This window comes from Frieseomelitta varia, unplaced genomic scaffold (assembly GCF_011392965.1).
Source record: "Frieseomelitta varia isolate USP_RPSP 00005682 unplaced genomic scaffold, Fvar_1.2 scaffold_299, whole genome shotgun sequence".
NCBI lineage: Eukaryota > Metazoa > Arthropoda > Insecta > Hymenoptera > Apidae > Frieseomelitta > Frieseomelitta varia.
This window is the reverse complement of record NW_025110033.1, coordinates 6,142-29,756: the sequence shown is the minus strand read 5'-3', so window position 1 is coordinate 29,756 and position 23,615 is coordinate 6,142. Positions and strand designations below refer to the sequence as shown.

Here is a 23,615-nt window from a genome sequence, read left to right as displayed (position 1 = left end):
GTTTTACTGCACGTCCTTCATCGAACGTCTTCGATCGAATATTTATTAAATATTTAATCTATTAAACTATATTTATTAAATATTTAATTTATCAAACTATATTTATTAAATATTTAATTTATCAAACTATATTTATTAAATATTTAATTTATCAAACTATATTTATTAAATATTTAATCTATCAAACTATATTTATTAAATATTTAATCTATTAAACTATATTTATTAAATATTTAATCTATTAAACTATATTTATTAAATATTTAATTTATTAAACTAAAGGATAAATAAGCAGACAATTTTCTTGATCTCCGTTCGAACAGACATGTATAACTAGATCAAAGGTCCGAAAATTTCATTAAATTGAACACTTTCATCTTCCTGCTAGTTCGGAGGTGAGACGCTTTGCCGTTCAAGAGAACTCACTTTGTCTCAAGCTACTTACATCGAAAGAGTGAAAATATTTATCCAATTGTCTGCTTCAAACAGCCATTCACCCCGGTGCTGTTCGAATTGAACTTCCCTCTGACAGCTCACGATCGCTCGCGAAGTTACGAATAAGAGAATACGAAGGCTCGCGATGCGACGTGAATTTGTCAAAGTCCATCGGCGAGGTATAGATGAATTTTGTGCGGAGGGTAGCTTCGAATGCCTGGTAACAGGTTACAAAGCGTTGAAATTTCGGAAATGGCGGACACGATGGCACACGCCGCTGTTGACCGGTGTAACTTTCGAAAATTCCACGAGTTGCTGCGCGACACACCACCCCACTGCCATCCACCCGTTTGCAAAACAACCCCCCCATGCGCTCTGCGACCGTAAATCGCTCAGAAAAGTCTTTTTATAAAGGGATATTGAGCAAACCTGGAACGGATACTTCGAACTCTTTGAACCTTTTTTTTTTTTTTTCCAAATTTTATCGACACTAAAAAATGAAACAATATTCCAACCCTATATCGACGTACTGTTGTTCCTTTGATACAGATTCTAAAGGATTCCAAATATAAAGGGATAATATTTTGTAATTTCTGAGATTTGTTCAAATTGTTAGCGAAATTATGAGTCGTGCAAGATTGTTACAGAAGAAGATTACCATACAAAAGTTATTATGGAAAATATTGTCTATCTGATAACGCAAGAAAGAAAAGGTGACTTTAGGTGAAATTAGAGAATTTTGTCTTTTATAAATAAGGGTTCATAAGTCATTGATATTACTAGCTCAATGTTAGCACTGAGTTAATATAAGATAAGAATGGTTGATCATCTAACAAAAAAATTCCATGATGCGTGTAGTTTTCTGAGGAATTCATAGAAATACGCAATGGCGCGTTTGTAGATTAGGTTTTGTAGGGATCAAGTTCAATATGTTACTCGTGGAACCAAGTTCAAAAAATATAATATTTGCTTCGTAGAATTCGATTGCTACTGATCAAGGATGACTTTCAATTATATTAATTAATTCTTATAAAACCCTTATATTTATTTTTATATTATATTATATTATATTGTATTGTATTGTATTGTATTGTATTGTATTGTATTGTATTGTATCGTATCGTATCGCATCGTATCGTATCGTATCGTATTGTATTGTATTGTATTGTATTGTATTGTATTATATTGTATTATATTGTATTATATTGTATTATATTATATTATATTATATTATATTATATTATATTATATTATATTAATTAATACCTTAACCCTTTGCACTCCTTTGTCGAATGTGATTCGACATCAGTTTTTATCACTCTTATGTTCTGTCACACACAGACATTTTTAAACTGCCAGTTAATTTACCAAAAAAGAAGAAAAATTGAAAAATAGTTTGGAGTGCAAAGGGTTAAATTGATGCACTGTCATTTCTTTATTACAAATACTAATTATAAAGTCGCATTTTGTTTTTCGTAACATTTTCCAAATGTCATTTCAGGGATTTTTTCTTATTAAAATTGAACATTGTTACCGCGGATACAGAAAAGTTGTAATTAATTTTCGTCATAGAAATATCATGATTCTTTTCATATTCAAACACCAAGAAAAATCAGATAAATATGGAACCGATATTTTGAATTAATTTTATCAATAATAAATTGATGTATTACTGTTCTATATTTCGTTTGTTTTATTACGTTGTTTGTGTATTCACGTATAAGTATTAAAAATTTATTAATATGCAAATCGTGAATGTTATTATAGAATAGCAAGATTAATATCTTGTGACGTATACAGCATGCATATTAAGTATTAATATTAATATATAATGTGAAACAAAAGGAAAGAAAATAGAAACATTATGAGTTTAATAACACCTTTGTGCTAGAAATTGCCAATTTTCATATTACAATATTATCAATCATCTATACCATTGTCCATAGTTGCGTAGAACTGCTCGCTCTGCTACTTTTTTTAGTAAATTCCCTTCAGTTAACTATCTATTGTTGTGACTAAATGAAACAATTACAACTTATATTCGAAGATCATCGATTAGTGAAAAATTAAAGCTTAAGTTGTATGAATCTTTATGCATTTATGAAAAATATTTAAAATATGGGAATTTGTAAATATGCATGCAAATTGTAAAAATTTATATTATATAATATATAAATTGTAAAACATATAAATATATATATATATATATATATTAAAATATAACATGACTTTATATATATATAATAATATTTAAGTCATGTTATATTATAATTATAACACATTAATATATATTAAATTTATATATCTTATTGTAAAATATATGAAACATCTCGTGTAAAGTACTTGTTTGTTATAATATTTAGTATTGAAAGCAAACTTGTGTTCAGACTATATTTTTTTATTTGTATAAAATTTCAACTAAATTATGATACAAGTTATATAATATAAGTTGCATTTACATTTTTTTAATACTTCTTCTCTGTGCTAATTAAAAACTGAACTGAGAAAAAATTAAAATTAAAATTCATATTTTTAAGAATACGATTAAAAAGATAAAAAAAAACCTTCGTAGAAAATTGTTTCAAACATTATAGAATGCTTGTGCTATGTTTTGAACGTTTTATATACTTTTTCACGTCACTTTCATTTCCTACAATTTTGCCATAAATCCACAAGAATCCGTAGTTCAATTATTACCAATGGGAATTCACAAATCGATTTACTACGATTTAACGTGTACTAATTGTAAGATCAAGAAATATCAGTCTCAATTGTCTATGCTATTTATTAACGTAGAACGAGAATTCATAGCTCGAATTCTATCACAGGCTCGTTGAAATTGATGAATTTTTTATGGCGCAAAGTCAAGAAAGTCGCTGACTTTCCCGAATTTAAATTCTGTTTTGATTCCTTTTTTTTTCTTTATGTAGCCGAAGAAACTTTACACGAACCGATCACACAAAAGTATCTTTGAAACAAAGGAAAATATTTTTAAATTCGAAGTTCGTGCTTACATTCATACGATGCATATTTATGTACCGTCGAATTTTATACCAAAAAGAAAGTCAATATAGCTGGCATTTCTATTGCCAGGTCAAAGTTGAAACTTAATTGCAATCGTAATCTGCTTTTGCTGGCCCATAACCATAATCCTTATCACGCAATGAATTCTAATTTTCTAATCTGAATAATAATCTAAAAAAAAAAAAAAAACATTTCGTGACATTCTTCGTGATTTTCTCGTTTTTAGCTTTTTCATATCCTGAATAATACGCAATCAAATTCTAATCACTTTGTAATCTTCTTTCAAAATGTTATCTTTCATACATAGTATTCTAAAAAAATATTTCCCAACTTTCATTTCTAGCTCCTTCCACGCTCTGTATCTTCGAATAACGTACACTCTTCTAATTCTAATCTCTCCATGATCTTATTCTAAACCTACAATCTTATCTGATCCCTCTGACCTTACTCTAATTCTAAAAAAAAAATTTCGTGACTTTCTTTAAAGGAATTTTTAATTTCTAACTCGTACCATGCTTTGTGAATAGTAGCTTCTTTGTATCTTGAATAATGTATGTATGTACAATGAATTTTAATCTTTTTATGATTTTAGTCTAATTATAATATTATATAATCTATGTATAATTTTATTCTAATTCTGATTCTAAATCCAAAAAAATTTCGTGACTCTCACTAAAAGCCTCGTTTCTTGAACATTTCTTCCATTTCTCGCTCTTCCATAAATAATACACACTAAATTCTCAGTCTAATATAATATACCAAAAAAAAAATAATATTTTGAAAAATTAATCAACATTAAAATTTTGTGACCTCAAAAAATCATTTCGCGGGATTTTCTTTTCATTTGTGACTCTTTCCGAGATTCCATTAGACAACTAAGAAAGCTTTTTTATTATTTTGGTAGTTTGCAACGTGTTACAATCCAGAGTCCAAGTTTTTATGCATACTATACAACGCATTAGTTAAATAAAGGTAGGTACGTGCTTCTGTATTGTGACTTTCTCTAAATAATTAATTATCATCCTTTCTTCGTACGCAAAGTAGACAATTTACCAACAAAACAAAGACTGACAGAATTTTTACTTTACTAAAGACAGAAATTTACAAACTTGTACACATTTTAGAGAAATCATAGATTGTCAAAGATTGATTATCTTTTAACGAATAATATTTTCTATTTGCTTGCATTTAATTCTAACCACACGAACTTTTTTGATTACCCCCGTAATCTTCGAACGATCTTCCACATAATATTCTTAAAAAAAATATTCTAAATATAATATCCTAAAATATAATATATAATATATAATATAATATTTAATATTCTAAAATATAATATTTAAAAATATTCTAAATATAATATTCTTAAAAAAAAAACAAAAATCGTCTCGTAGGATTTTTTTCTACTTCTATACGTAGTTTCTACCACGCTTCGTGTCATAAATAATTTTACACTTAAAGAAACCGTGTTCGAGACATCGCAACACGAAAGAGAGAGAATAAAAAAATGACAAATCTGAATATTCCTTGACGATTTTTTTTCTTTTTTTTTTTTTTAGTTTTCCCCTCCCTCCCATCGATATAGACAGCAGGTAAAAGCTGTTCGCTTGAACGATGCTTACTTTCCATCTACGTCCTAACATAGGAAAAGCTGCAAAAGTCTTTCGACTCGCTGCACCGGGGCTCGGTAGCAGTCGAAAATGTAGGCCAACGTCGCCCAAGGCCTCATTCCGCAACAGTGTCTGGCGTATTAGATTTTTTACACGTCAGAACGGATTTACAGGTAGGCCGGGAAAACCCTTTGCCAGAGCGTGGAGGGACGAACATCCCACGGGGGACGTGTCTTCAGCCACCCTACAATCGCCACACTGACACCTCTCTCTCGTAATTTCCCCGAGAATCCAAGCTTTTTAATCGGTTTTAATCGCGCTTCGATATGTTCAGGAACACGCTTTTTTTTTTTTTTTTTTTTTTTTTTTTTTTTCTATCAATTTTCTATCTGATCGTTAACCTACGTTCATTCCTCTTTATCAATTTAATTTTCAATTCAATTCGATTTAATATTTAGTCGTCAAGTTGAAACAGCCAAAATTAATAAAAGAAATTAATATTTATAATTGGATTATATAATGCAATTCTATTTTTTTATAATTATTATATATTATGTTATGTATAATTCTTATTTTAATTTAATAATTAAAATTAGTTACTATTAGTTATTAGTTAAAATTTAATAATAATTCTTCTATATCTCAGATTATATGATGCAATTCTATTTTTTTGTAATTGTTATATATTATATATGATTATTACTATATTATTATATTATATTATATTATGATTATTACTACAACTATTATTATTAGTTACTATTAGAATTAATTACTATTAATTATTAGTTATTAGTTAGAATTTAATAATAATTCTTCTATATCTTGGAGTATATGATGCAATTCTATTTTTTTATAACTATTATATATTATATATGATTATTACTATATTATTATATTATATTATTATTATTTATTATGATTATTACTATAATATTATCAGTTACTACTAGTTATTGGTCATTAGTTAGAATTTAATAATAATTCTTCTATATCTTAGATTATATGATGCAATTCTATTTTTTTATAATTATTACACATTATATATGATTATTACTATATTATTATATTATATTATTATTATATATTATGATTATTATAATTATTAGAATTATAATATTTACGATTAGATAAATTTTAGAACTGAACAGAGTAAATTTTTATTCAATCACAGATCCTATTCTGAGGCATAAGGGTTCAATTTCGTATCATAATTTTATTTTCTAACAGTAATATCGTCTGACATTGTGATTATCTACGATTATCTTCTAATTTTACAATTATTTCAACTATAAATGCTCATATGTGTCTTCAAAAAGATGAATCATTGTATAATAGTGTACTAATTAGAAGGCACGTAGCGTCTGTTCAAGAGACTTGAAAGCAAATATTTGCGACTGTGGCGGTATACTCTTAGCAAAAATATGAGATATGCTCTATGTTAGAGAAATAAATTTCACAAAGACTATCACGTCTATACTTGTACCCTCGAGCTGCAAAATTTCATAATAATAATGTGTCAAATTTATAAAAAGTGCGAATAAAGATTAAGTCATCTTATAATTACACTTTGCTAAAATTTTCATTACATTTGTAGGAAATTGTTAGAAAGTGTGAGAATTATAGAAAATGCACGTAATGTAAAAAAATATTATAAAATGTCGAAAGCATAGTGTTTTCTGGTAATATTCAGCGTGTGAAATAAAAAAATTTCTAATAAATTTTCATTTTCTCAAATTGTTAAACAATTTCAAAAAATATAAATTTAATACTTTCGACTACGATAAATATCTTACAACTTATGTATACTTTAAAATTAGTATTAAATTTAATGAATGCAACCGTGATAGTCGTATCTTATTACTAGACTGCGGATTTTTATGCATTTTCGTATTTTTATTGAAATTTACATAGGTATTTTCTCCATCTACTAGATTTGTAATTTGAATAGTATATTTTTGCATATCATGTGCATTCTATGCATTTTTGTGTCTTGAAATTTAAATACATGAAAAAAAAAAACCGCCACTCGTTACAATGTTAATGAAATTTGAAAATGTTTTGCATAACACAGGTAACGTCGTGCGTGAAAATTCTTGTTCAAATACTTTCGCGAGCCACTGCAAGCTCGACTCTCCACGATTCTCGATCGACTCTTCACAATTTCTCTAATTCCCACCGAACGTAAAGTGAATCGATCATTGATCTTAAAATTCTCCATAAAAATTCGCAGTTCGTTCGTCACAGTGCCAACGAAATTTAAAAATATTCTGCGCAATACACGCAAACTAATACTTTCATAAGTTATTACAAGTTCAGAAAAGTATCTCCTCGATTTCCCACAATTTTCAATCGACGATTCTCACTGATATTTCAAAAATTCGCAGTTCGTTCGTCACAGTGCCAACGAAATTTAAAAATATATTCTACACAATACACGTAAACTAATACTTTCATAAGTTATTACAAGTTCAGAAAAGTATCTCCTCGATTTCCCACAATTTTCAATCGACGATTCTCACTGATATTTCAAAAATTCGCAGTTCGTTCGTCACAGTGCCAACGAAATTTAAAAATATATTCTGCACAATACACGTAAACTAATACTTTCATAAGCTGTTACAAGTTCAAAAAAGAATCTCCTCGATTTCTCACAATTTTCAATCGACGACGATTCTCACCGATATTTCAAAAATTTACAGTTCGTTCGTCACAGTGCCAACGAAATTTAAAAATATTCTGCACAATACACGTAAACTAATACTTTCATAAGCTGTTACAAGTTCAAAAAAGAATCTCCTCGATTTCTCACAATTTTCAATCGACGACGATTCTCACCGATTATTTCAAAAATTTACAGTTCGTTCGTCACAGTGCCAACGAAATTTAAAAATATTCTGCGCAATACACGCAAACTAATACTTTCATAAGTTATTACAAGTTCAGAAAAATATCTCCTCGATTTCCCACAATTTTCAATCGACGACGATTCTCACCGATATTTCAAAAATTTACAGTTCGTTCGTCATAGTGCCAACGAAATTTAAAAATATATTCTGCACAATACACGTAAACTAATACTTTCAATCGACGACGATTCTCACCGTAATTTTCGAAGGAAAGAAGCGAGAATTCCTCGATCCTCGAATCTCCCGTAAACGCGCCAAATGCTATCGTAACGCTGTTAATAAAACTTTCGATATTTTGCAAGTTGAAAGAATCTGGCCGATTCTCGATGCGACGGCGTGTCGCACAATTCCTCCGATTCTCGCTGATATTCTCCTCAGGAACCGAGGCAAGAATTCATCCCCTCTCTCTACCGATCGATCATCGTAACTTGCCAAATTCCCTCCGCCCTTCGAGCATCGTAATTCTCGCGGAAAGCCGAGCGTGTCGACCCCCGCGGCATCGATCACGCCAATTAATCACGCGAAGTTAACCGGGCAAAGGTCGGGGACGTGTTTCGGCCGCGTGCAGCCTGCGGATTCACGCTCGGCGGCGATATGTTTCGCGCAGCGCGTTCACATTGCGCAACGATCGCCACCGCGCAACTTGAGAAAATAATATTCATTCGATCATTGGCGATTTGTCTTTGAAAAAAATCTATTATGGATGAAACCAAGATAGATTGAAATAAAAAAAAAAACACTCAATGAAAATCGAAATAATTTGTTATAGCGCGTGTGTTATCACGGTAGAAATTTGTTTTAGCTTTTCCTCGAACGTTTGCCCCGTTGACGAGCAAAATTTTAAGACTGTGTCGAAGTTGCAAATGAGAATGGGAGGGTATTGCAAATTATTTTACAAATAATATACACTTGTTTTACTAATCTCTTGCGCTGGAATGACGTGCCACGCGCGTCGAGAATTTTTTTTGTTCCAAAATTGCAATATTTTCTCAGTTTTAAGTATACTTAAGTAAAACAAAACCGGCAAAACAAATAATAAATTTGTTAGTTCTCAATAATTTCTATCCAGTGATATCGTACCGACGAGTTCAAAAGGAAAGCGACGAATTATTGTGTACGGTTTGGTCGCTCGTTATGGTCCGCAATCAGTTGCCAGCGCAAGTGATTGTAATATATGGTTATGGTGCATCATCAAAAAATTAAGCGATATCTATTTCAACTTATCTGGTCTGTAGGAAAAGATAGTAACTATGCCGTAGTCGCAGAATAAGAGACAGTACAAATACAAACATTGAGAAAGAACAGTCATTTCTATCAAAATCAAACGAAAAATAAATCGCTTAATTGGAAATTTTTTACATGAAACAGTTAATGACGTAATTTCGTTGTTTTTAAAAGAAATAAATTATTGATGATAAAGATGAAATTGAATAATATAAAATTCTAATTATTTTTGTAGAGTTTTTTATAATATTTCATCTAATTATTAAAATTATTGAAAATTCATAAATAATTCATTTTATTATAAAATTATTAATAATAAATTATATACAAATCAATTATTAATAATAAAATATATACAAAAATATATTTTTAAAAAATTAAATTTTATTATTCTATTTATTTTATTAATAAATAATATGTATAAACATATATATAATTAATTTAAAAAATTAATGTATTTAATTATTTAATAATTTTTAATTTATTATTAAATAATAATTTATAATTTTATATATATATATAATTAATACATTAGATGTCTGATAAAAGAATTAATTTTTTAAATTAAAATATAATAATAAATATTATTTCTAATGAATATTTAAATTAATTTTCTAATTGCTAAATTTATTAAAATTTTTAGTAATAATATAAGTAAATTATATACAAATATTTTATCAAAATATATCCTTTTCAGACACGTTACTCAATTTTAATTATTAATAATTAATAAATTTGTATTTTAGTTTGAGAAAAATAATTAATTTGCAATTAACAGATAAATCATTAAATCTAATATAAATTTAAAACATGGATTAAAAATTATATAAAGTATAAAAATTATATAAAAATTTTTTTAAATTCAAATAAATTTCGCGGTAACTGCAAGAAACGATTTGAAAAAATAATAATTGAAGACAAATATTTGAAAATTTATCAAAACGACCAGGGTCCGCGATATCTAGGTGCGTTGCCATGCTAGCCGCGTGAGAACCGCGTACGTATATGCACGTACGCAGGCTATTGTTTATCTTTTCATCTTCCGCGCAGCTGTGCTCGTCGCTTCCATTTTCACGCACCGGGAAACGCGCTCGGCCAGCTCGAAAACCGAGCCAGTTCCTTCTCGTGCAATAATTAATCGACGCCCGCTCGTTACCCGTTGCAGAATCAACGGACTGCTGCTTCTCCTCTCCTATCGATTTCTCAGCGAACAATTCCCCGTGATTCGTGCCGGCGTATTATATTACCATCGATTTATAACGGGGCCGTACGATACGTACGTTCGTACCATTTTTGATAATCGAGGATTGCACGCGGATATCGTGCTGTGTGTATCACGGGGGTATTGGCGAACGATTGTCTCAACCGCTCGCGCTGGCAACCGATTGCGGACCGTAACGAGCGACCGAAATCGTATACAATAATTCGTCGCTTTCTTTTTCATTTCAACTCGCCGATATGACATCATTGGATAGAAATTATTGAGAAGTAACAAACTTATCAATTGTTTCGCCTGGGTTACATTTAAATATACCTAATGCCAAAACTGAGAGAATGTTGCAATTTGAGACAAAAAGCTTTTGTTATTTATTTCAAGATGAAAATAACAAAAGCAGTGACTCAGTGAGCACTGACGGCAATTGAATATTAAATCGGCCGGGAAATTGGGGAATTGATCGATGAAGGGAGTATTCCCGATTAGATCTTCGCGTGTCGACGAGGAGCAAGCAATTAGCAAGTTGTACTGTAGTGGAATTGCAGTTGTGTTTTCTTGGGAATTTTTTTTTTTTCTTTTTTTCTTTTTTAATAACAGGATACTCTATTCATCAACAAATTTATCGATATGAAGTTAAAAATATGAATCTTTTTTCAATACTAAACGAAAATGATTTAGAATATTGATGAGAAGGATACTTGACACTATTTTAATTTTGATACTATATTTAAAATATTGTACAATATATATAAAAATATTTTGATACATATAATAATACTTTGATACTGTATTTTATTATATAAATATAATTATATAATTATTTTATTATATAAATATAATAAAAATTATGTTTATACTTATGTTACTATTTAATACATATTTATATTAAATAATATATATTTAAAAATTAATATACATTTATATATATATATATTATAATTATATTTATTTTATTTTATAAATATAATAAAAAATATATATAATTAAAATTTATAATTAAGTAAATTGCAATATTTTATTAGAAACGATATTTAGCAGTTTCCAAACAAAGAGAAAGATGAGAAGGTAAAAGACGCGAGAGGGAAAATTTCAAGTTCTTCGAGGTTACGTGAATTGCGTTACACGCAGGAATAACGAAGGAAAGAAACTGTCCAAACGAGAAACGTTAGTCCTCGCAGTTGTGTCAAAGAGGATTTTGGCCGTGTATCCGAAATTTAATTCCGCTTGGCCATGTCCTCCCGGGACATGGAGCAGCCTTAATTAGTTTCCGCTTAATCTTACATGGGAACGCGCGCGTGCGAAAACCGATTTAAAACTCACGATGCAACTGCACCGAGCCCCGATACAATTTTATTAGCAGCGTTCTCGGGAACATCGCTCGACAACCAACCGGATCATTGTTTCTCTCGACAAAGAAATATATTAAATAGATAAAGTCTCGTCAAAAGTGGAAATACAGGGTGTATAATAGTTATACATATATACAGTGTCCCATTTTAATCCGTCAATGCAATTCTCTCCGAAATTATCATATCAAACGTGTTTTCGGGAGGGCAGTAATTTGTTTTTAATCGGGCATCAACAATCGTGCAAACAGAGCATTCTATTTATCTCTATGTTATCTAGTTTAAATCTTCCCTATTTTATTTGACTTGTCTTTTTGTCTCGATTGAAAAACAAAGAGCGTTTATCTCTACATTATCCGTCCTAAATCTACCCTCTTTATTCGATTTTTTTTTTCTGTCACTGATAGTTAATCTTCGCCAAGTAATGTTTGCTTCGTGGCGTAAATAAATAATTCAGCAACTACCACAATAATATGCAGCGAGCATTTAGTGTAAGTAAATCGATATAATAAAATATTAAAAGGATATAAAAAGGAGGACACCGAATTCTGGTAATTGTAAATCGATAGTTGTACGAAGAAGAAAGCGTTTTACCCACATTTTTTTTAGATCTCCCTGCAAACGAGAAGAAAATGAAATAACTTTTGTGGAATAATTTCATCGAAATTTTTCTGTTTAATTAACTGAAATAATTCTCGGTAAATAATTTCTGAATCTCAATTTCTTTTCTATTTTTTAATTGTGTCTCGTATAGGATTGTGTCCCGAGTTTTCTGTATTTCCTTTCTTTTTTTTTTTCGCCTCAACTATTTTTCCTTGCAATTAGAAAAATTAACAAAATAATATATATTCGTAATATATAAATTCACTTAGTTAAAATAATTCTCTTCTGTATTCCTTTTAATTATCTCTCTCGACTATATCTTTATTTATTTATTTATTCGTCTGAACTGGGTATTCCTTCTTGCAATCTCAAGAGAAAATTTTCGTGATCATGAATCATTCATTTAATCAAAACATATAATTCCCCGCGTTTCATTTTCTTGCATCAATTTTTAACACGAAAGACATTAACGAGAATCCGTTTGATCGAAGTAATTCTGTGGAATTATTCATCTTCTTTACCTCGACTTTTCCCTCTCGCGATCGATAAAGGATTAATAAAATAATTCTCACGAGGGGCGAATATTTGGTTTATTCTCTCGAGATCCGAAATGCCTCGTTTCAATTGGCTTGGATCTTCGATTTAAATCGCGAATGCCAACGAGAGTAACGATGTCAAATCAGCAATTAACGCAAAGGTGGCAAACTGGCGGCCCTTGCCCCTATTTTCGTGATCACTAGCGCTACCCCCTCCACTGCATCGATCCCCTCACTTGCTCAGTAGGCGAGTCAACAGACTGAGAGAGCGGGGCGAGGGAATTTCAATGTGGAGGGGGTAGCGCTAGCGATCAGGAAAATAGGGGCAAACAGGCCGCCAGTTGGCCGCCTCTGAATTAACGGATCCGGTATGAATCTACTTTTAGGCCAATCTACCTTTTTAGGAAGTCGTTCGTTTCCGTTATCGCTGCTATCTCCTGTAAACCGGAGAGTGCCGTAGACCGTGTATGCATATTCATCAGCGCGAAATTTAGTCTGGTTTGAAACTCCTGAACGCGGTGGTCAATATGATCGGGGAATGCTTCATGGTATCCAACAGATTTCCACTTTTCGTCAAACGCGACTTTTCAACGAACAGCCGTCATTAATCGCGTACTGTGATGTGATTTTATTTTATATTTTTTTTTTTTTTTTTTTCCCGAAATATCGAAAAAAATTTCAACGTCGCGTTGTTTCTACTGGATATTCTTTTTAATCAAATATGTTGTTTTAATCAAATATGATTTCGCAGAATATTAATACACAAAGTTTCCCACTGTTTTGTTCATTTTTATTAACAAAGAGAATATTGGCTTAAAATTCCATTTATTATTCCGTTACAAAACATCGTCACTGCAGATATCTAGTTGAAAAATTCACACTACAATGGAACGTTGACTGTTTGAATGAATTTGGAGATGAAACCAGTTTCGGGTAAGCGGTTTTTCGGATAATTATCAGTTTGAAAGAACTCAATTTGCGAGGAATTAAAAATTTAAAGGTTTTCAAACATTAACGGGTGTTTATCAAAGGAATACAAATTGCTAAAACCTTTAAAAATTTTATTATCATCTAACTGTACATTTAATTCCGGAAATTTCTCTTGAATTAACGAACCTGATAACGATACCGATTTATCGTTTTTGTAAGATACAACTTTAGATTTAATTCGTCATTGTTTGCTACTTTCGAATTTCGAAGAGGTTGAAAATTCCTTTCGTAAGTTCTTTCGAGATCCTATAATAATTAAAATTAAAATTTTAAAATTTTTCTGTGGTTAAATTAGACGCTCTTTCACCATTCTAAATATCTCTTTTGTCTTTTAATTATTAATATCACTCTTTTTCTTTTAATATTGATACTATGAATCTGTACAAGTACATGAATTTGTCAAAACCTGTATGTAAGTACACGTTAAATTCAAACGAATCACTGAAATGAGATATTTAAAGCAGAAAATATATAATTTAATCCTTAAATGGGTTAAACAAATTGTTTGAAGCCGCAGATTTGGAATTAACGAATGTTGTAAATTTGTAATGATGTAGAAATACTTTTATGTAGGTACATAATTAGGTGATTCATTTTGTATTTATCATACGATAATCAACGTTGGATTAATCGATGCTCTATTGTATACGAAACTGATATCTGTAATATGAGTATATTTTTTCTGTATCTACTTCACGACATGCAATGATTACTCATTTATTTATATAACGAAGTTGTTATGTATGTTATAAGTAGACTGTATATGTATGTATATATTATATATTACAAACACACATATATATACATATATACTATATAATTAGATTGTTGTAACTATATCATTTTATATATTTTAATATTTTCTTCTTATTTTGACCTACAGAATGTGACTGTGACGATATTTATAATATTGCATTACGATACTTCCGGCAATATTTATGGTAGATTTTGTAAAATATAGTGTTACGATTACTTTTCTAAATATTTATCGAAAAGCACAGACATGGAATCTTATAGATTTTCGATACTCAGAGTGACATCTTTTACATTTTCATTTCTAAATTTTTACGTAAAGTCTTTTAACATCTTTCATTTGTGTGATTTCTCAGAAGAAATTTTCTTGTACAATGATAAATAAAAGTGATATTCCACTGAGACCATATATATATATATATATACACACAAGCTACATACATGTGTTGTAAAATATTAAAGTTCGTACATCGCCACCGAAATAGTAGATAGAAAGGCAATAAAAAAATATTTTTAAATCTCATGGATACAAAACACTAGTAGGCATTTTTTGTACCGTTGATTACGAGCCCGCAGTCACATTATAAACATGTTTAGTCTACACAGCGGCTTTACCGACTTACTGTGTTTAAACTGGAAACACTCAACACTATCGTGGAAAATATGAATGATACGAAAAAATTCTCAGACAAAAATTTCACGCTATCAAACTGGATGTATGTGCTATTGCCCTTATACCATTTAAACGATTATTAAATAGTGAGTTCGCCAGTTCTTCCAAAGGTTAGTGATTATTTATAATAAAGAGCTTGTCTTTTTTTTCGTAATAAAAAAAAATTTCCTTGTTTCAAAAGTCACCCCGTGAACACACACAGAATTATAATTAAATTCCCGTTCTAGCGGGTTCACAAATAACATACGATTTATCGCACACGTCATTTCATTGATGTGTTGTCTACGAAACATCCACTAGCTTGTAGGCCGTCAATAATTAATTACTGTACCACGAACCAACATAAATCTTCTGTATTAATCTTTTGTATTAATAAAATTAGTAAAACTCCATTAATAAAATTCACCGGCGCACTTTCCGGTCCGAGACCGCGGACAAAGATCCAGGTTAACCTAATTTCTCGTCCGCTCCGAGAAAGACCCATTCTCATCGCCGCTGACAATAAAAAGAAAAAGAAAAAAACAGAATATCAAAAAGCAACCAGAAAACGAAATCCAAATCTACGGAGCGAATCAACATTTAAACACATCTTGTCTACCAGGTCGTCGGATTCTCTGTCCGCGAAGATCAAACAATTAACCATACTCTCGACCCAGTTCACCACAACGCACGAAGCTCGTCGCAAAAGCTTCTCTCGCTTCCAATTTTCATTTTTCCGAGCGCGAGAATACCACGGCGCTAAAGGGTTCGTCGTGAAAGAGAGGCCACGCTCGCTGAGACAGGTAGTAATTAACAGGAACATCGGCGCGGAGTCCTGTCGATATCCTTCAGGACTCGTTCGCTTCAGGCCTCGTTAGAGCGTAATTGATTCGCGGAAAGAAGTGGGCCATGCTCGAGAGAAGAACGACGGTGGGACATCGATCAAATTAGAAGCGAAACTCGACGACAAGTGTTAACGTTATCACGGGTCTCTGGCCGAAAAATTGGGGCCACTCGCAATTTCAAAAAATCGTTCAACGAAGGCCTCGATAAAATTTAATCTAGGCACAGTAATGATTAATAGCTTCAGTGAATTATTATTGCGCTCTATGTGTGGATAGATTAATAATTCGTATAATATTACGTAATACGTAATGTTTCGTTAATTTTTACAGGGATAGTAAATATTATAACCAGAATATGATTCGCAGAGTAATGATTTTTTTCTTTTTTTGTTTGTTGATTAAGAATAACGATTATAAGTGCTGATTGTAATTGTTTCGTTACCAACAATCATTATTAACGAAAGAAATTTATTTCGATCTCTTATACTGAATAACTTTTGTGGACACCATTTTTTTTAATCATAATATAATTATTATAATAATAATTTAATCGATTCATCCTGAAGATCGATAAATATAAATTTTCGTTTTTCTGAGAAGCTCCAAAATTTGACGCATCCCTTATTACTATAGTATATATAGTATTGTCATAGTATTACAGTATAAATTTATATAGTATATATAGTATTATTATGGTACTATAGTATAATTTCTATCATATATATTATAAATATATAATATATATTATAAAAATTGTACTATAATAATATTACATTATAATATTAGATATTACAATATATATATAATTTTTATAGTGTATAGTATTATTATAGTACTGTAGTATAATTTTTATGATATATAATATATTATAAATATATAATATTATATACAATACAAATTACACTATAATACTATAATAGTACTATATATATTATACTATAAAAATTATACTACAATACTATAATAATATTATATTATATTATATATTATAATATATATAGTATTATTATTACAGTATAATTTTTATAATGTATATAGTATTATTATAGTATTGTAGTATAATTTTTTTGATATATAATATATTATAATTATATAATATTATATACTATAAAAATTATACTATAATACTATAATAATATTATAATATTATATATTATAGTAAATAGAGTATTATTATTACAGTATGATTTTTATAGTATATAATGTTACATTATAATTACATAATATTATACATAATATATTATATATATATATAATATTATAGTATAATTTTTATAATATACAATATTATATACTATAATTTAATATTATACTACATATACTGCAATTTAATATTATATAACAAAGCCTGGTAGGAAAATCAACAGACTGAGAGTGTGGGGCTCATGCACGGCGAGGAAATTTCAATATAGTGGAGAAATCGATACAGTGGAGGGGATAGCGCTAGCGAACAGGAAAGTAGGGGCAAGAGTCCGCGGGTCGCCAGTTCGGCTCTGTTATACAATATAATTTTTTAATTGTATAGTATAATTTTTACTATTGTATTGACTGTTTACTATCTTTTTTCGTTAATTTCGACAACTACAGGAAGAAGAAGTTTGCCGAACATTGTTCCGCACGGTGGTTCGTCCCTGTTGCTAGTTAGCTCGCGAAATCCCTAGAGTAATACTTAAGCGTCGTTTGCGACATCAATTCTGGAGTGGTTGTTGTCCGGCTCTCGAAACATCGAATTTCGTCGCCCGGTTTGTCTTGGGAGCCGGATTGTTGCTTGTTTGACAGAGCTTTATTTAGAGAAATAATCAAGAGTGGTCCTTGGGACTGTCTCGATTGCCGACTGTTTCGTGCACGAAAATGTCGGCAATGCACGCGAATAGGCTACACCTATGTACATAAATAGGTTCCAGAAATAGGATTAATTGATCGAAACCTTGGAAGCGACTGCATTTGCCTCGAAAATCTGGCGAGAAGTCGATTTTCAAATCGTGTCTAAATCGGACAGTTTCTTGCTTTGTAAGGTTCCTGAACACAATAGTGTCTCCTTTATACTTTAATATTCTGTAATGTTATCCGAACAAAATATTTACCTAGCACGAGATGTCATTTCTCGGTCTAAATTTTACACGAAGCCAATTTCAACAAATTTCGAGTTCAACACTTTTCTATATGCAACACTCCTCAACGCTGGCTACGTCGCATTGCAAATAAAAATTTTTTGAGTTTTACGATTATTTTTGATGTATGAGGAAACACGAAGTTGTGACGTTGTGTATTGAAAAATAAATTTTCGTTTTCTGAAAAATGTTGTAATTTTCTTTTTTTTTTCTCGTGGACTCTTCGTATGTATTACATATTACACGTTTTACGTTTTTTTTTTTTTTTTTTTTATGTGTAATTGCAAGACTTTACTAAAATATGAAATACAAGATTTCAGTGAGAAAACAATATGTAACACATGTTATGTTTAATTTCATGGTAAATCTATTAGTTTTCAAAAAAAAAATCATTCTTAGATGCTAAAGTAAACTGACAGTCTTCATCATTATTTGAAAATATTTTAATATGAAAAAAAAAATTGTTCTGTTATTCCATTAACTGATATAGAAAAACAATATATGAAAAATAACATTTAAACGTTTATTCACTCAACGTTTATATTCTACTATAATAAAACTGAAGAGTCCAATACACGTTTTTCTCGTAATCACTCAGCGAAATATCATTCGTTCATTAGTGATTTTTATATCATATCAACTCTTTCTTCAGAGAAGTTTTTCTAAAGTGTACTTCACTTTCTAATAATTAATTGTCATTTTATTACTTATGCTTCTCTGATTGTCGATGTTTAAAATTGATAAACAATTCTGCGAAGTGCATTACGATTGATCAATAATTCTACGAAGTATATTACGTATTTTATTGTACGAGTGATTTTATTGTAGTTTCGAGTGAGTCTCGATGTTGTTTATAAAAATTAATATAGTTTTCTGTCCACACAATTTTTTTTTTTACGTTACTCGCTACTAACTAAAATAATTTTAGAAACAATATCAAGCATATAAGTGATATTAAACAATTTTCCAAATACTCGATGAAAACAAGAAAACTGTATGTAAAGCTGTTTTCTCGCAAATTAACAAATTTTATACTAAAACAAAATAAAATAAAATAACGTAATGCGACGTAACGTAACTAATATAATTTTCATACTTTTAATCGCATGCAATAAAATTGTCATCGAGTTACATGCGTAAGTTATTACATGCGTAAAAAGTGAATGAAAAATAATTTCAGCCAGTTTTTAGAGCCGAATAACGTACCATGCGAAATATGTACATACATGGAATTGTTATGGAGACGCGTGAGATTCGTGGGACATGGAATCGACGAGGAATGTAGCTGTCAAGTGGCTCGATAACGAAAAGCCCTGGGTTTGTCGCTGCGCCGAGGTACTTATCGCCTCCCTCGAAACAAGACTAAACAACGCTTGGCTCAATAACGGAGCTGGAATTCATCCGGAGCGCACACACCGCGTCTGATTCGGAATGAACGCGATGGAGAAACGTCTCGTCGGATGGCTCGCGAGACACGGCACAAACGCGTGTTAAATTAGCCGACGTGTAATTGACACAAGGCTTATACCAAAACCTCCCCTTTGAGCTTGCTACTGAAATCCGGCTGAGGACTCTATCGTTCTTACGTCGATCTAACTGCTGATACTAAAGCAAAAAAAAACATAACTAACAGGCTACAATCGCCTAAAATTCATTTCACCAGGAAATAATTTTCATCTATACATGGATGTTATAAATATTGAAATTTCGTCGAATTGTAGAATTTTGGTGGAAGATGGTAATGATAAAAAAAAAAAAAAAAAATAGAAAGCGAATTTTTGCAGTTTCCTTCCATAACCACAATATTAAACAAATATATAGAATATTACTATATATTCTATATATATTCATATAATATATATAGAATATATATTCTACATATTTTACTGTATATTCATAGTAATATATATAGAATATATATTCTATACATATTACTATATATTCATAACCACAATATTTAAAAAAATATATAAAATATTACTATAGATATTGTACGAATTGATTAAAAATAATTACAATGATGCAGCGTTAAAATTTCATATATGGATGTTGTAAATATTGAAATTTAGAAAAATTGTAGAATTTTGGTAAAAGACGACAATGATGAAATAAAAAGCGAATTTTTGCAGTTTCCTTTCATAACCACAATACTAAAAAAATATATAGAATATTACTATAAATATTACTATAAATATTGTACGAATTGATTAAAAACAATGATGCAGCGTTAAAATTTCACATATGGATATTGTAAATATGAGAATTTAGAAAAATTGTAGAATTTTGGTAGAAGATGACAATGATGAAATAAAAAGCGAATTTTTTGCAGTTTCCTTTCATAACCACAATATTTAAAAAAATATATAGAACATTACTATATATTCTATATAAATTACTATATATTCATAGTAATATCATCATATATATAGAATATATATTCTATATATTTTTCTATATATTACTATACATTCTATATATATTTTATTATATATATTCTATATATATTGCTATATATTCATAACCACAATATTTAAAAAAATATATAGAATATTACTATAGATATTGTACGAATTGATTGAAAATAATTACAAAGATGCAGCGTTAAAATTTCATATATGGATGTTGTAAATATTGAAATTTAGAAGAATTGTAGAATTTTGGTAAAAGACGACAATGACGAAATAAAAAATGAATTTTTGCAGTTTCCTTTCATAACCACAATATTAAAAAAAAAAAAAAAAAATAGAATTATCATAGATACTATAAATTGATTGAAAATAATTACAATGACGCAACGTTAGTCTCGTTGTTGTTAAAAAATAATTAAGTTGTTTCTACGTCGCACACAATATGTTTTTCTCGTAATCCCTCCTAGGTTCTTCCTTGCGGCTCAAGATAGCTTCCGGTTTGTCCCTGATTTACGATACAACTTTCGTTATTATTACATTTACATGGTTGTTTAGCTTAAACGAAATACAGGATAATTGAGAGTTCAAATTATATATTTAATGTATAAAATTCCATGTATAATTGCACATGTATCGTAATTGTATGTGCATAATTAGTTATTAGGAATTAAACAAATTAATTCAAACATAGTCCCGAGTGAACGAAATATACTCGAAATGTCGATTTTAGCAACATTTATCGGGGTCGTTGAAATCGATGATGACAGCAATTTTATTTACAAACACAAAAACCTACATCATCGAGTCTCGACTGATAGGAACTCCGATCATGAGGGCAATGGATTATCGAAAAATTGATTGACGAACAATTCAGGTACGGTCCTTTATGAAGGAAATTGGGAAACGAGAACAAAAGATTGAGAGTATCACTTGTTGCTCCCCTGATATTTACAAAAATAGTCGGAAAATTTTTTGATTGTGCCAAAAATTTTGATCGCTCAAACAATGTCTGCCTGTTACGGCCAGTTCGGATGATCAGAGCCTGCACTTAAGTATTGTCACACAGAGCAAGCAACTATAAAAATTCGATGCTTCGTGAAATAAAAAAAAACCAATCTCGATGCTTCAAAAGATAGTACTCGAAACGACAAGAATATAACGGCGTCATCGCGACACGTCCTCGAGGTGGTGATAAACTTCATTTTTCATTGTTTCCCGAAGGAAATAAACGGTGACTTCGATCAGGATACTTTTAACCCGGCATAATATTTTAGCTCTTACAGCATTTTCATCGCACGCGCCATAAACGATTATTACATCGTATTTTTCGCTATTACTGAACACGATAATAAACGCAACACTTTCCACGATGTTGTTTTTTACTTCGTACGACTGAGCTGAGTTATTATCGGCGACATCTAATATTTAACAAAAATTATGTTGCAAACATGACTCGCCACGATATTTAACGATGATAAAAAAAAAAAAAAAGAAAAAAATTAAGAACCTCTCTATCGCTTCGTATGATTCTTCAACTTTATTATGTATGGAATCTATTAAATTTTTAATGATATTAAACTTTAAGCGATATCCGTCTTGGCAGAACATGGAATCCACTAAATTTTTAACGATATTAAATTTCAAGTGATATCCCTCTTAAACTTTCTTGGTTGATTGATCGAACAAGAATCTTTATCGTCTTGCAATCGATAATTCTTTAAAGTCAAGCAATAACGACGTATCTAATCTATATATTTATTTATGTCGAGCATGTTTTCCTGTACGATAAGTACAAGATGACCAATTTGATTATCGAGTCTATTTCTAACTATCTCATTATGATATCTCGAAAATTTCGGAAATTTTTTCGTGTTATTTACCAGTTATTTAGAGACTAACACCTACGCACTTTTGCATCAGCCTGTATCATCATCGTTAGCAATAGGAAGAGGGGACGGCCTTGAGGCATCAATTGATTTCAGAAGTGACACACAGCCTGCTTGGTTTACTATCCAAACGATGCTTGTCCGCAAGTTTTCCCTTCGGAAACTTCCGCGCGATTTATGATCCTATTTCCAAGAACCGGAGATACCGAAAGTCAATGTTACGCTATCTTTCACGGTAAACTCCACTTGTTACGTGCATTCCTACACGACGTTCCCATTCACAAACACTCGTATCTCATTTCCTGTCTTATCAGCCTCGTCTTATCAAACCTCGCGCACATCTGTGTATCATTGTATCAGTAGAGCCGAAGATTGTCAAAATTAAAAAGAAGAGTTTGCTATTTGTACAAAATGTCCCGATTCTACGAATGTATAAACAAACATGAGAGAGATAAAACAAGATTTCTTCGTTGGAGACATCCTTTTTTTTTTCAAGTTTGAAAATTTGTCGAGCATATTTGAATTTGGCTAACTCTAAAAAAAAAACCAATTGATCGTTCTACGTACGAGAATAAATAAAGAACGTGAATATTTTAGAGGAATCACTAGCCGTCACTATTTTGAGAGAAATCGCTGCATCGTGAAATTACCGTGGGAAAACGAAATTGGCCATTTTGACCGATCTGGCGAGTCCAACGTCAATAAATAAACAGCGACGTCGAGCAAGAACGGAATGATCTAGCAAGGGGAAACACACACGCGCACACACACGCGCACACACACACACACACATATATACAGATATCTCTTTCACGGGCACGGGGGAGGAAATCGATTGTCACAGATTCCAACGAAGGATACCATCGATCAGTCGTACGTCCCCATAAACCATTCCGCCAGATCGGTGGACCGTGCGACCCGCAGGATTCGGAACGTCGTTCCTCCGATACTCGTGGTCCATTGGGACGATAGCAAAGAGAGAGAGAGAGAGAGAGAGAGAGAGAGACGAGCATCCGGCGTCGCGTACCAATTTCGTCGCGTTTCCAACCGATACGACGCCCGTATCA

General features: G+C 30.7%; 1 long non-coding RNA gene across 1 annotated transcript in view; it reads right to left on the bottom strand.

Moving 5' to 3' along the window:
- Nucleotides 1-19,869, bottom strand: part of LOC122529608 — a 33,946-nt gene extending 14,077 nt beyond the window's left edge. The window contains exon 1 of the long non-coding RNA XR_006306830.1: nucleotides 19,481-19,869. This is a non-coding gene — a long non-coding RNA (uncharacterized LOC122529608). The remainder of the gene's footprint in view (nucleotides 1-19,480) is intronic.
- Between the last annotated feature and the right edge of the window lie 3,746 nt (nucleotides 19,870-23,615).